General features: G+C 34.7%; 1 non-coding gene across 1 annotated transcript; it reads left to right on the forward strand.

Annotated features, from left to right (window-relative positions):
- The first annotated feature begins 351 nt into the window (after positions 1 to 351).
- On the forward strand, positions 352 to 424 carry TRNAF-GAA (transfer RNA phenylalanine (anticodon GAA)). Its single transcript has one exon. It is a non-coding gene; the product is annotated as a tRNA-Phe (tRNA).
- The last annotated feature ends 14,184 nt before the right edge of the window (positions 425 to 14,608 follow it).

A 14,608-nucleotide genomic window follows, 5' to 3' on the forward strand; every position in this document is an offset into this window, starting at 1 on the left:
TTAATAAAATATTTACAGTAATACAAATATCTATGACTTGTTTTAGATCACAAGTTTTAAAAGTCTTCCTTTATTTCTTAAACTTCTTGCCCAGTCAAACTATATAATACTCCCCGTTTCAATTTATGTGAACCCGTTTAAATGGGCACGGAGTTTAAGGAAAAAAAGACTTTTGAACTTGTGGTGTAAAATGAGGCACATATGTTTTTTGTGGCTATAAATCATTGCATAAAAGTTAATTATTTCCAAATATGAAAAGGGATTATTTTATTTGGCACGGATTAAAAAGAAAATAGATTCATATAAATTGAAACGAATGTAGTATATATTAGGGCAACGCATGGTAAGCTTGCGGGGATAGCTCAGTTGGGAGAGCGTCAGACTGAAGATCTGAAGGTCGCGTGTTCGATCCACGCTCACCGCAGTTCCTTCTTCCTTTTTTGTTGCACCTTCGCTTATTTGGTTTATTTTTCCTTCTTTTTTTCAGCTTCTTCAACTGTGATTTTTGTTTCGGTAATCACTTGGAGTAGAATATTATATTGAAAACTGCCAATATCTTACTTAATTTTAATGAATGGAGAATTTATATGTGAGAAGTTTTAACTTAATCAAATACATGTGAAATTAAAATTTAAAAAAAAAATAGGGGAAAGGACACAAATGGCTTCTTTCAAATGACTACCTTATTGTAGGCTTCCTACCATTTGTAGATTTTTAATATTACCATTCGTAGCTAAAAATCACCGATTTGTGTATGTTTTCGCATGTATTTGTTTCTAGCAAATACATGAGCAAAAAAAAAGGAATGCTCTTTTAATTTCTTACTTAATGGTGGTATTAAATGAGAAATTAAGATATTTTTTACCTTCTTTTCCGCAAAATCTTTCCTTACACGTTCAAACCATGCATTCTTCCACATTCAAACGTAAAAATTCAAATTTCAAATTAAATCTTCAACACCTCTCAAAATACATTGACAAAACAAACACGATCAATCATCAATTTTAATGCAAAAACACCCTTTTGATTTCACAAATTTAGATGCTATTCAAGTTGTATTTATGTGATTTCAAAACAACACGATCAATCAACGACCAATGTATTTGAAGTATTCAATATTGATTTTGTTTTTTATTTACCCATGTATTTGATAGCATAACTAATGTATTTGACGTTTCCAATCAAATTCCATGTATTTTATATTAAATATCATATATTTGTGTGAGTAACAATTTGCATCACCCATGTATTTAGTGGTAATGTATTTGATGTTTTCAATATTGATTTAGTTTTTTATTTACCCATGTATTTGATAGCATAACTAATGTATTTGAAGTTTCGGTCAAACCCATGTATTTTATATTAAATCTCATGTATTTGTGTGAGTAACAATTTGTATCACCCATGTATTTGATGGGATTAATTTGAACAAAATACATAAATATATAGGAAACTTACCATGTATTTGCGTCACCCATGTATTTGAAACTAGATGAACTGATGGAATTAATTTGAACAAAATACACAAATATATACAAAAACTTACAAAAATACACCACCAACCACAACAATTGGTAGTTATATCTTCGTCTTCTCAAAATCCTAAAAACTTTCTCTCTCCCCTTCTCTCGTGTGCGCCGCCATAACCACCACCATGACCCAAAAACAATCACTTCCACCAAGTTGATTTTGTGGAAGAATAATAACACAAATAGCGAAAATTTCACGAAACAAAGGAGATGGGATAAAACGTGAGTACTTTAAGGCTTCTTTTTCCTTTTTTTGAAAAAAAAAAGAAAAGAATGAATATGACGAATCTTCTTGATTGGTGAGAATGGAAGTGAAATTTTTGCGGAAGGGTGAAGAGATAAGAAGACGATCATAAAAGGTAAGAATTTATGAAAAAGGAGAGAGAATTGTATATTAAGTGATTAATATTGTTACCATTAAAAGAATATAGGATTGGGGGTGCTAATTTTTAGGTGTATTTGTGAAATGATAATTCAAAAATTACTTTGTGTAGCTATAATAGTTAAATTAGAAAAGTATTTAGTTATTATTAGTAATTAAAATAAAAGGTAGTTATTACCACTAATTATGTATTAGAAGTAGCTATAACGCGTAAAAATTCCCATAAATAATCCCATGCGCTGGTCCATCTATTTCCAAACCCAAAAATTAGCCCATAAATTATTCCCCTCTGGTAGCCAAAATCTGTAACAAGCCTTTTGTGGCGACTAAAAAAAGGCTTAAAAAGTCGCCACTAAAGACTGGGTGGTCCAACAGCCCCATCACTTTTTTTTTTTAAAAAGTTAGACTTTTTGTGGCGACTAAAAGTCGCCACTAAAGGGCTGTTAGAAAAATCAGGCTTTTTAGTGGCAATTAAAAAAGTCGTCACTAAAGGTTAAATATCCCAAAACATGTATAATATGTGTATATTTAGTAAGAAATATCCCAAAAAACTGCGAGACATTTTTGTATATAATCAGTATCGTTTGTGTATAAAAATATGTATAATTACCTATTTGTAATGTATAAAAAATATAAAATATGAATCACTAAAGTATGTATCATTTTTGTATATAATATGTATCATTTGTGTATATAATGTGTATTATAGAATAGAAAATTGTATCATTTTTGTATATAATATATATCATTTTTGTATAGAAGTGTATATATAATTTCGACATGTATTATATAACTATATCGTCTTGTATAGAAAGTGTGTCATACGTATAAAAAATGTATCATAGAAACCGTATCATTGTGTTATATAATATGTATCACTATTGTATATGTTAAAAATAAATATCATATCATTATTGTATAATATGTGTCTAATAAATGTATAATTAACATATAATTTATTTATAATAAATGTATGATTAATTCCAGCATATGTATATAAAATGTATAATTCTTGTATATAAAGTGTATATATAATTCCAACATATGTATATATCTTTGAAGAACCCTTTAGTGGCGACTTTTTGTGACTTGACTTAGTCGCCATAAAAAGTCCTTTTTTTTTTTTTAATTTTTTGGCGACATTTGGCGGCCAACCCGATTATTTTGGTAGGCCGTGGTTTTGGCATTATTTTGGGCTGAACGGATACCTAGTGGAATTAAACCCAAACAGTGATTAAATGTGGGATTAGTTTGGCTGGGTGGACACATAGTGTCCTTTTCCCAAAAAAATACGTATCGACTAGAGGTGATCCAATTCACATTTAGGGCCATATATTTCAAAAAAAAAAAAAATTATATCCACAAACATGTCATGATATGTTTAAGAGCTTAAGACTACAAATTTTATAAATATTTTTCATCTTATTTTGTATTGAGTTAAAATAAATTAAGGCAAATGGAGCACCAATTAAAAAAAGTTGGCTAGCTAAAATAGAAAAGATCGAAAGAGTTGACTGGCAAAGATTTCCATTAAGGCCGCAGAAGAGAAGTTCATCAGAAAAATAAAAATCGAATTGGGTCAAAAAGTTTTTCAGCGTAAATCCATTTTTTCCGGCAATATTAGTACGACTCTGAAGTTACTTTCTTTGAGATTGTCAAAGCACTCAAACCTTAAATAACCCACAACACAAGAAGAACAAAAATATCAAAATAGATTTCTGTTTTTTCTAATTGTACCATGGTTGGATTTCTAATTTCCTTTGCGGTTACGAATGGGGATTTTTGAGTTCGAATTGTGTGAAGTTAGCGGGATGAAGAGATTTGGTATATATGAGTTTGGGGCTAGCCCATTGTTTCCGGTGAAACTCCACCATTTCCGGTGAATGGATCAAATGGAATGGAGAAAAAGAATGGGGGATGGCTGGATAGATGGGTGGGGGTGTAGAAAAAAAGTTTTTATTTTTTTATTTTTTATTCAATGATTTTTTTTTTAGTCTAACTTCCACGTGTCCTCATTTAATTCGTAGTTTTGCCACATCATCCATGAGTGGACTACACTCTCTTTATATTTTTTCCTGATTGTCAAAAAGGTGCTTATGTGGTATAAATTCAGGATAGTTTAGGTACCCAATAGGTACAACCCTCGGTTTAGGTAGCGGGCCGAGAAAAATGTGAAAAAGTTTAGAGGGCTATCTATGACTTTTGCCTTGATTAATATCTTACTTTTTCAAAGAAATATTTAAAAGGCCAAATGCATAGGCAGCCCCTCAAAGTTGTCAGAAAATTTCATTTTGACACTTTAATTATGACTTGTTCCTATTAGACACTTCAATATCTATTAAAGTGTGTCTATTAAACACATATTTCATACTTTTAAACTAATCTTGGTGCGTGGATGCTACTCTCTTTAGAAACTAAAAACAAAACCAATAAAAAATTTACATGTCAGTAAAAATATAAAAAACTGTACACGTAAGGGTAAAAAAAGAAGCTAATACCTAAAATAATAAAATTAGTTTTCTTATAATTTCCCAACCCCCTTGCACCGTCTTCTCCATGCTGCCCCACCCCAAAGTTCGTCGTCCAATCTTCTTCATTAAAAAAAATTTCTCTTTTCTATCCCCTCCTCTCATCTCTTTCTATCAAGAAAAACAAAGTAAGATACCTACATAAAATAGTAGATTGTGTTTCGCGGTGAGAGGAACTAATTTTCGGCGAGCATACTGATTTTTGTGTGTCTTTATTTTTGCATGGTACTCGACTGTAACAATGCTTTGATGATGAAAACTGGAAAGGGAGGTCCTGGTGTTAATTTTAAAGTGAAGAAGTTGTGAAGGGCTTTCAAACGTGAGTTGTGGATAAAAAATGATGGTTAGCTCTGTTTTCAAATTTGAAAATTGAAGAAAAGTTGGGCAACAATGGTGGAACTAAGAGGGTCAAGGAACCAAAATGCCCAAAAAAAAAAGCATTTCGACAAAATACTCCAAAAAAAAAATGTTACGAAAACACCTTTAGCGCGATGAAATTATCGCGTACCTAAAGAGTTAACGGAGACGGTTTCAGTTGTTATTAAGCTATTTGTAAGCGTGAAATTCTTGCGCATATTGTTGTTGTTGTTTTTTTTTTCTTGCTCTTTTGGTTAACCCCTTCTTCCGTTACACTTTTTAACGTACTGCTGACCATAGATTAATCATGCTTCTCGGACCCCGAAACTTCAATATTTTATATAGAACCTCTTTATTTTGTCGCGATTAATTAGGTAGGATCAACATCAGGATACAAAAATTCGGATGACCCAGATTTTAGAGGTTGAAAAATGCTCGAACGCCGTTTCGTTCAAGGCTCGGTGACATTAGCTTGAAATTCTTTACGAATACTTAAACTTGTTCATTAATAATTAATCAAAAGTTAGTCAAAATTGCAGCATTCATACAAAAAAAAAAAAACTTAATTAAATTGCATCATTCATAACCTTGAGTAGATGAAAATACTTAACATACTAATTCATTAATAAGAAACCCAAACTTTTAAAAATACAATCATCAAAGTAAGAAAAAAAATTTTAAAAACATTCATCAATTAATGCCCTTGAGTTGATCTTCCCGCCCACCGCTTGAGATGTGCCACCACCGGCTAGAGGTACTTCCACGCCCACTAAGTTTCCCACCACGAGAATACTTCAACAGCCGAGATATGGTTGGACCACTGGTGTCGTAAGGGACACTTACGCTTATCATAAAGCAACATAATTGCAAAATGAGCATTTTCGAGTGTATCTCCCCCGTGAACATCCGTTTCATTATGAATACGTGAGTATGCATTCTTTACGAGTTTACGGATAAATGCTTTATTTGTAACCATTGAAAATGGATCCTGTACCAATAACTCTCACTACCAAGTGGGTAGAACCTTCCGCATACGTTGCTGCATAATTTCAACCGTATATTCCTCGGCCATGTATTTAGGAGGTTTTTCCCATTGTGATAAAACACTTGAAGGCAGAACATGGTGCATGATATGATTACCACTTGCAGCATGTGCGTGTTCTTGGAATCTCACAAATTGTGTGAACGTTACCTCCTTTACCTTGGTGCACACTTGTCAGAGTTGTAACATGCGCTCTGCCAGGGTGTACTCCATCCCATCATGTTTCCGAGCCTTATATTGTGGTATCTTAATAGTTTTAACGCTTTGGCATCCATCCAGACCTTTCCGCTGCGTGTGTTTTGGCTTCTTTTTGATCCTACCGATCATCCGCTCCACAACCGCTTAAATGTCATTCTCGTCATTACTGTTGACGGTGTCCCGTCGCAAGTATTCAACAAGCCATTGAATGACTCCGGAGTCGTTTGTTGTCGCATACCCCATCGACTACCTCCATCCTGGTGTAATGTACATTTGTCTTTATCAATTGCGTTTTAACGGTGGAAGGCTTTTCATTCGCCCGCCTAATAATGTCCATGTTGTGGTTAAACTGCTTCTCTGATGCTACGGTCACGGCCGCCCACATCCAATTGCAAAGTGCCGGGATTGATATGCCTGCTGAGTTTGCCTCAAATGCCTTAAACAATAACGATGGTAAGCAAAGTGGTGGTTACCCCCGCAAATTGAACATATTGTACATATGCGCATTGCCTCGATATCACACATATTCCCGTTATCTCTTAATAACGTGTTACCTTAAGTAGTCAAAAAACATACCCGGCGTACTAATGTAGGTAAAACGCGATTCGCAGCTAGAGAATATAGCTCCGTTGCATCCATTCAGCTGGCAATGCTTGTTTTATGTCGCTAACTTCGATGCCATGTGTTCCGTACATTGATATTCTGGGGCAGCGATGAGCAAACCCATCTGTCATGCGTTTGAAGGCCAGTACAAATCAAAAACCAATGCAGAACACGCCAGGCTTGATTTGACATTCAGCTGTGATACCATGATTGAAGTGTTGGCAAGCGCCATGTATCTCAATGACGTCTTGAAAAACCCTCCCAATTGCGAAGACTGGCCCAAGTAGCCTGCCTTTCATGAATACGCCTTCCTCTAATGCCAGTTTTGTTATATACTTTTCACAATGACTCTAATACGATCTTTAATAGGGTACCTGGAAAATTTGAAATATCGACATATAGCAAACGAGGAACATTATATTAACCTGAAAAATAAAGTAAACTTAGGCGAAGGGGATACCTTGGGTTTTCTCTAATGTCGCCAGCAATACACTTGTGATCAAATTAGTATCTGAATTCTGTGTGATCGTCGGGAGGTCCCATTATCACCAAATTATTAACTTTGTGTAGAACTTTGAAATAATCCACATGCTCGACGATTTCCTTACCGCAGACATCCATTCGCAGCAATGATACTTTCGCTTGCCGGACAATAAGCTAAAGTTTTCGTGTGAAATCGTCAACTTTAAACTCCCTCATCCCTGGATGCAATAAATCTTAACGTACTTTGTAATGATTTTCGGCGAAAATCATCCTTTTCAATATGAGCCTTTTGTTTTGAATCCGAACAACTCTTTCCACAAATTTTGCTTATCATGATCATCATCCCTAGTAAAGACAAAGGCATCTGGGCGATCTTGAAGATGATCAAGATACGATCTCATCGGAATGCCATTGAATCGGAGGTCGACTCTTGTTGTTGAAATTGGCTTTGCGCCGAACCGAGTCGACCGTCGTCGTTCAAACGGTCTTTGTAATTCGGTCCTCACCATAGGCTTTGATGGCATTCATCATGTCTTGCAACGTTCACCACTTGATGTTGACAATTAGTTCCAACCTCAATCTCATCGTCACTTTCCTCCGCATTAGGTATTTCCTCGCTATCATTCGCTCGGGTGATGTCACTATATAATTCGGATAATACTGACCATCCATAACGCCTTTGCTATAATTTGGTGCAACCACCATATTCTCCCTACAAGAAATTAAGGTGTTTTAACTACTACACATCAAATAACACTATTGATGTTAAAAAAAAATAGACGTCACAGATAGTAATCAGAATGCTGACCGAAACTTGAGGAAGGATCGTATCGCTTTGAGTTGTTGGATAGGCCGAGGATGTTCCAACTGATTCATCCATCCATTCGATTGAGGAGACCGTCCGATATGATCCATATCGAGTGTATAACCCTAAATAATATAATCAACATCATTAGTAGCATTGAAGTGCCATTACACAATAATAATAATAATAATAATAATAATAATAATAATAATAATAATAATAATAATAATAATAATAATAATAATAATAATAATAATAAAATGAATTTTTAATAATAAAAATGTAAAAAATGAACATTCTTTGACTTAAACTATCCGCAGGCATTTGGCTAGTCAAAATGCTTTCATAGGTACTCATGTCGTGTAATTGTGTTGATAAGTAGGTTCGATTTGGAGTGACTTAGGCCCTGAATTATAGACGGGCTTCCGAACGAGGTCTATTTGGGCTTCGAGGAGCCCAAGCCATGAATTCAAGTCGATTAATGGGGACCTTCTTTATATACATTTCAAGGACGTTTAAAGCTATGCATTTCCTATAATCATAAGGCGCCTTCAAAAAATCGATCAACGATTCATCGTCTTGAATGTACCAACGACCATAACTAGTTACACCTTGCGGCGTAAATGACGTTGGATATTTTCCAATTATATTTAGATCAAAAAATCACTTCTACTAACTTGTAGTCTATTATATAAGGCTTGGAGTAGTTTTGAGAATTTTAAGTCAAGTGAAAACTTAACATGGTATTTTGGGGAAGAATCATAGCGTAAATTATTTTCCTCGAATATAATTTATCCGGTCCCAATAAAAGAAACTTTTTAATTCTTGGAACATACGCCATATTTTGAATAATTTTTGGAGGAATACAAAACGAAAATTAGATGAAACTTGAATTTTTTGCTTTTTTGCGTTATACGAACTCGGTATTTATAACCAACCAACGCATGCATGCAATTATAGTGTTACGTCTAATCAAAATAAGTGTGGAGAGATGCATAACGCATGAAATAAATGCGTTATACTACAGTTCAGTTGTATAGCGCAGTAAAATAATGCGTTATGACAGTATAACGCAGTAATTCTGGTTACACGCGTATAACGAAAATTATCGCGTTATCGTCATAACGCATTATTTCTTGCGCTATACAATCGCTCCATTGTCACCTCAATCGTCAAACGAAAAAACGTCATGATTCGAATCAAACTTTATATAACGTAATTTGACGAATAGTTGTTACCAACCACACAACATTGCACACAAATTGAGCTACTATGTCATTTTTTGACCAATTTAGAGATATTAGCCGTGTTATATCGTTCACTCCGAATAAACATATTTGAAGCAATTGGTAGGGACACGGGAACTAGACGATGATGATTTTTCATTACTCAAATAACCCTAACGATAGATTCAATCGAGAATACAATAATAAAATGACGAGAGGAGGATTGGGATTGGCGTGTTAGGAAAGATTTGGAGCAAAAGTTAGCTTTAATAGGGCTTAAACGCCCAAAAAAACGTGCTATGTCAATGCCCTCGCGAACTCCACAAGAGTTTAATTTGGCTCTTAATCGTTTTCGCAAGAGAACAATCGGATGCAAATACGTTACCATAGGATAGAATATGATATATATATGGTAGCACAAGATTTAGATCCAAGTAGGATTCGGTGTGGAAATGTCCGATGAAGATTAACATTTTTTTTCTTACAATAAGGTAAGTAGGTAGGGTCATAAAGACCCTCCCCCTCCCCCCTGTGGGTACTGGGGTTTAACTATATAAGTAGCTCTTTTCTTTGTTATTAGACTACGCCATATTCAATGTCGAGTAGTAGAAACTCGGTTTTTGGTGTTTACTCCTTCCAAAAGAACCAAATAGCAATGATGATGAGAGTTCAAATCATAGCGCTTTTTCGAGCGATACTAGTGATTTCAAACTAGATGAGCTAAATCCCCACCTTCTAATAGAGCGTAATGATGATTTTATAACCGAAATATTGAATCCGCGGGAATATTATTGCGGTTTACGGCGAGAATGGTCACGTCGACGCCAAGGACAAAATTGTTCGTGACTTGAAAAATCTCAACGCTCCAATACCAACAAGGTACTCGTTTAACCATGCCTCGGGTAGGTGCGAAACTTGCGAGTAAATGCCGAAAAAATGTAGATTTAAAAAGAAAGTTAGTAGAAGAACAAGCATCATGAAAAAGAGAGAACTTAAGTGAAATTAGAAAATTATTTATCAAACCCGGCCAAGGCCGCTACGGTGTCCTAACCGGACACCCATGCACGCCCACCGTCCGATTAGAAAGATGATTAATTAAATCATCTCCATTTTAGACATACATAGATTCATACGGAAGAACTTCATCGCACAAACACGTATACCTACATAACCACTTAGAAAAATAAAAAAAGATCATGAACCCATCAAAAAAATATTTTCTTCTAACATCTCTACTAATAACGGCAACCTGTCAACCCACAAACATGTCTACGGTGCCCTCCCAACATGCGTTTGTTCGAAGACGGACATTATCCTAGCCGTACCCAAATGACCATATGTACAAAGCATAAAACAATCTTATATATACCAAAAATGATCGCTTGTCCGATCGCCGAGCTCTTCGATGAAAACCGATGTCCTAAGTGTGGAGTATCACGCGGAGCGTCTGTACCGCGGCATGTAACGAATTTACAGAACGAAAAGTTGTACGGGGAATGTACCGATGTATGAAAGGAACGGAAACATAATATACATAATCGAATCAAATATGAGAATCACATTATGCAGAAAAGGATTAATTTTATTTAGTACACACGCAGCGTGCAGGAAAAATCTACTGATGAAAAATGATGTACGGTGTATCCAAGAAGTTTCAATATGGATCGGAGGAAGAATGTAACGTGGTTTGAAGCACAAGTTTGAAATTTATGAACGGTGTGGCTATAAGTCGTAAGCAGTCCGAGGCGCGAGGGGTGTAAGAAAGACGCTTAATCAAAGCCAAACCTCGTAAGGTTTCTGTGAATAATGAGTATACGGTTTGGATTGTTTGGAAAATTTTGCTGATCCTTATCCAAATGTTTTTAGTCTCGCATCAACGCATGCGCAGATTAGTACTCGTACGTGAGATCACATATATCACTTGATTATACGATCCCGGTTGATTCAATGAACGCGGTACATCGCCGAATTGTATAAAGTGGTTACTAATATTAGAATCAAATCATTATTGATGCCATTGGAATGGCTGCCCATAATATCACATAATCGTATCATAATATCATGGGAACAATTCCCGACCCGCACATTTTATGGGAAATGTCGCGAACAATTTCTCAGAGATTACGAACCGCTCGAATCGGCCCTGGCGCTCATGGCTAACGGTGAGGTCTAACGACGATATTGAGAAACCATATGGTTACGTACCGACAGTCGATCTTAATGAAACCGAAAAAAAAAAAAAAGGGTATGTAAGGTTATCCTTTCTTTCTTTTTCGTACGCCCCCGTAAGTAGATACGCACACACATGGACGCATAGCGCATTATATCCTATTCAAGGTGTCCGAGCATGTTTATGATTCATATTTAAAGCTCTTGATGTCATAACACTTATCATGGTAGCAAGACACAGTTTACAAGAGCTCTTTATAAAAATTGGACAAAAAGGAGTCAATTTATGTTTTACGAGAAACAACATCCGTTTTGTGGGCCCACACTCGGACCCAATCCACGGTGGAGTACGTAAATTATGGATAATAAACTATGGAGTCGTCCATAGTCATCTTAGGGTGTTCTACCCATTTATGGAGATTGCGTGCATATAGTGGATTTTGCCGTCAAAAGGTAAAAAGACGGTTCAATCTTGAAAGAATGATTTTGAGCCATTTTCAATCCGGATTGTGAGAGCGATGATTCGAGGGCTTATTTATTTCGTCACACTAGTACATGCCAAAGAATGAAGGGCAAGACTTTACATACAGTGATATGCTTTACGCTCGTCCAATTTCTATTCTAGTTTCATCAAAAATCTACAAATATGGTCATGTTTACCAATTAGCAATTTCAAAGCCTTTACAACTTGAATCTTAACTTATACTTTTCTACAAAATTTTGGGGCGTACGGTTTCCTATACATAGCATCAATGTGTTTTAACTAACAATGTGTCCTGAATCACAACCCAACAACAACACCAACAACAATAACAATATGGATTAAAATCACAATATAACGCAATGTAGTCTACTTTCTAAAATAATGCCATAATTCTCATTTATATACTTCACACTTTCAAATCAATACCAAACATGCTCTCATTCATTACTAGTCAAGGTCATTACAATATAATTTGGAGTATTTCATAGCATTTCACAATATATTCTCAAGATATACGAAATATACAAACTTTTCCGCATAAAAGCCATAATTCATCCAACACTTCTAATTTTTGGCATACTTATTCATAATATGTTTCCACCTTCTAGTTCCATTAACTCAATCATCATAATTTACACCCTAGCAACTTAGTTTCCATAAGGTCATAAAAATCATATAAAACACATAAGCTTCACATTCCATTTCAATGCAAACTTACGTCATTTTACCTTCATTTACATAATAAGATTCACAACAACAAAACAACATATCAAACAAAATTAATTCATATTCTCATTTCTCCAAGGTACCACACGAACACCTATATTTTCCACTTCATGCAATTCATTCAACTTTCATTTCCAATATAAATTTCACCATAACCACAACTAGAACACAACACATAATTCAACTCACCTAGATATACAACATATATACACACACCGACCACATGCCATTTTTCTTACCCACATGGCAAACTTCTTATTTTTCACGCGTCTACTCATTTCTACATACTACAACACAAACAAACCTTCATAACATAAGGAAAAGGAATTGATTCTTACCTTTTTCCAGTCGAGTGCTTCTTCACTTAACCAAGTTGTCAACTTGAAGAAACAAAGGCTCTTCCTTCCAAAACAATTACACCAGGTTGTGAGGACCCTCAACTTAGGAGGATTATCACAAGATAACAATTTTTGGAACAACAATTTTGATTGAAAGCTAGGAAATTTTCTTCTTTTTTTTTTTCCTTTTGTCATGTCTAGGGCCGAATGGCTCCTCTTTTGTTCTTTCTTCTTGCTTTGATTTTCTTGAAACTTCTTAATGATAACGACTCCTTAATATAATTTAGCACATGGAAATAATTAATTATGGGCTTGAATCTTGTAGTTGACGCCGAGACCCACATCGGCTTGGGCCTTAATTTTTCTTATTTTTTTTTTTTTGTGAATTGGCTATGAATCTTATTTTTGTAATTCTCAAATTCCTCAAATTCCAATTTTGCCCTTTAACTACCTCTCCTAGTTTCCAAACTTCAAGCTTGCCGTCATACACATTACTAAGAAAAATTCAAGCATGGTATCCTTTCTTATAAATCACAATTATTTCAAATTTTTTCGATTGTAGAACTAAGGCGGGATATGAGATTGTCTTAAGAAACCGCCAATATTTTTCTCGAGGACAATATTGAGGACTTGTACTCGATGATGATTAAGAATGTTGTGATTTTAGTTTTAAGTTTAATATCATTATGCTCTTAGGCATTAATTAGTATGTTGCGTATTTTCATCTACTCAAGAATGTTGTGATTTTAGTTTTAAGTTTAATATATCATTATTTCTTATTAATTAATTAGTGTGTTAAGTATTTTCATCTACTCAAGGTTATGAATGATGCAATTTAATTAAGTTTTTTTTTTTTTTTATGGAATGCTGCCATTTTGACTAACTTTTTGATTAATTATTAATGAACAAGTTTAAGTATTCGTAAAGAACTTCAAGCTAATGTCACCGAGCCTTGAACGAAATGACGTTCGAGCACTTTTCAACCTCTAAAACGATCATCCGAACTTTTGTATATCCTTGATGTGTCGATCCTACCTAATTAATCGCAAAAAATAAGTAGGGTTCTATATAAAATATTGAAGTTTAAGGGTCCCGGCATGATTAATCATAGTCAAAGTACGTTAAAAGTGTAACGAAAGAAGGGTTAACCAAAAGAGCAAGAAAAAAAGAAAACAACAACAATATAGCGCGTTTCATCGCGCTAAAGTCGTTCGTAACATTTTTTTTTGTTAGGGTATTTTGGTCGAAACTGTTTTTTTTTTTGGGCATTTTGGTTCCGGCCCTGAACTAAGAGGGGATTAAAGGAGGAGGGACACGGAACAAAAATGCCTTCAAAAAAAATTGTTTGAACCAAAATACCCCAACAAAAAAAATAGTTACAAAAGTACCTTTAGCGCAGTAAAATACTGCGCTAAAGCACTTAACCGTAATGTATCGTTAAGTTTAGGTGTATATTCTTTGCTTCATAGTGATTATCTTCTCTCTCACCTATAACGCAGTATTTTACTTGTTGACACCCAATTTTGTCCCACCTTTCCTCCGAAATACCTATTTTTCGCTTCCAATAATTTTTGCAACTTTAAAAAATAATTATTTGCATTTTTTACTATAATTATTAACTATAATTAATACCCGGCATTTCATTATCTCGCCATCATCTTTTACTACTGTTATTACTACCATTATTATTATTATTATTATTATTATTATTATTTTTTTTTATTATTATTATTATTAT

Source organism: Lycium ferocissimum, chromosome 6, assembly GCF_029784015.1.
Source record: "Lycium ferocissimum isolate CSIRO_LF1 chromosome 6, AGI_CSIRO_Lferr_CH_V1, whole genome shotgun sequence".
Classification (NCBI taxonomy): Eukaryota; Viridiplantae; Streptophyta; class Magnoliopsida; order Solanales; family Solanaceae; genus Lycium; species Lycium ferocissimum.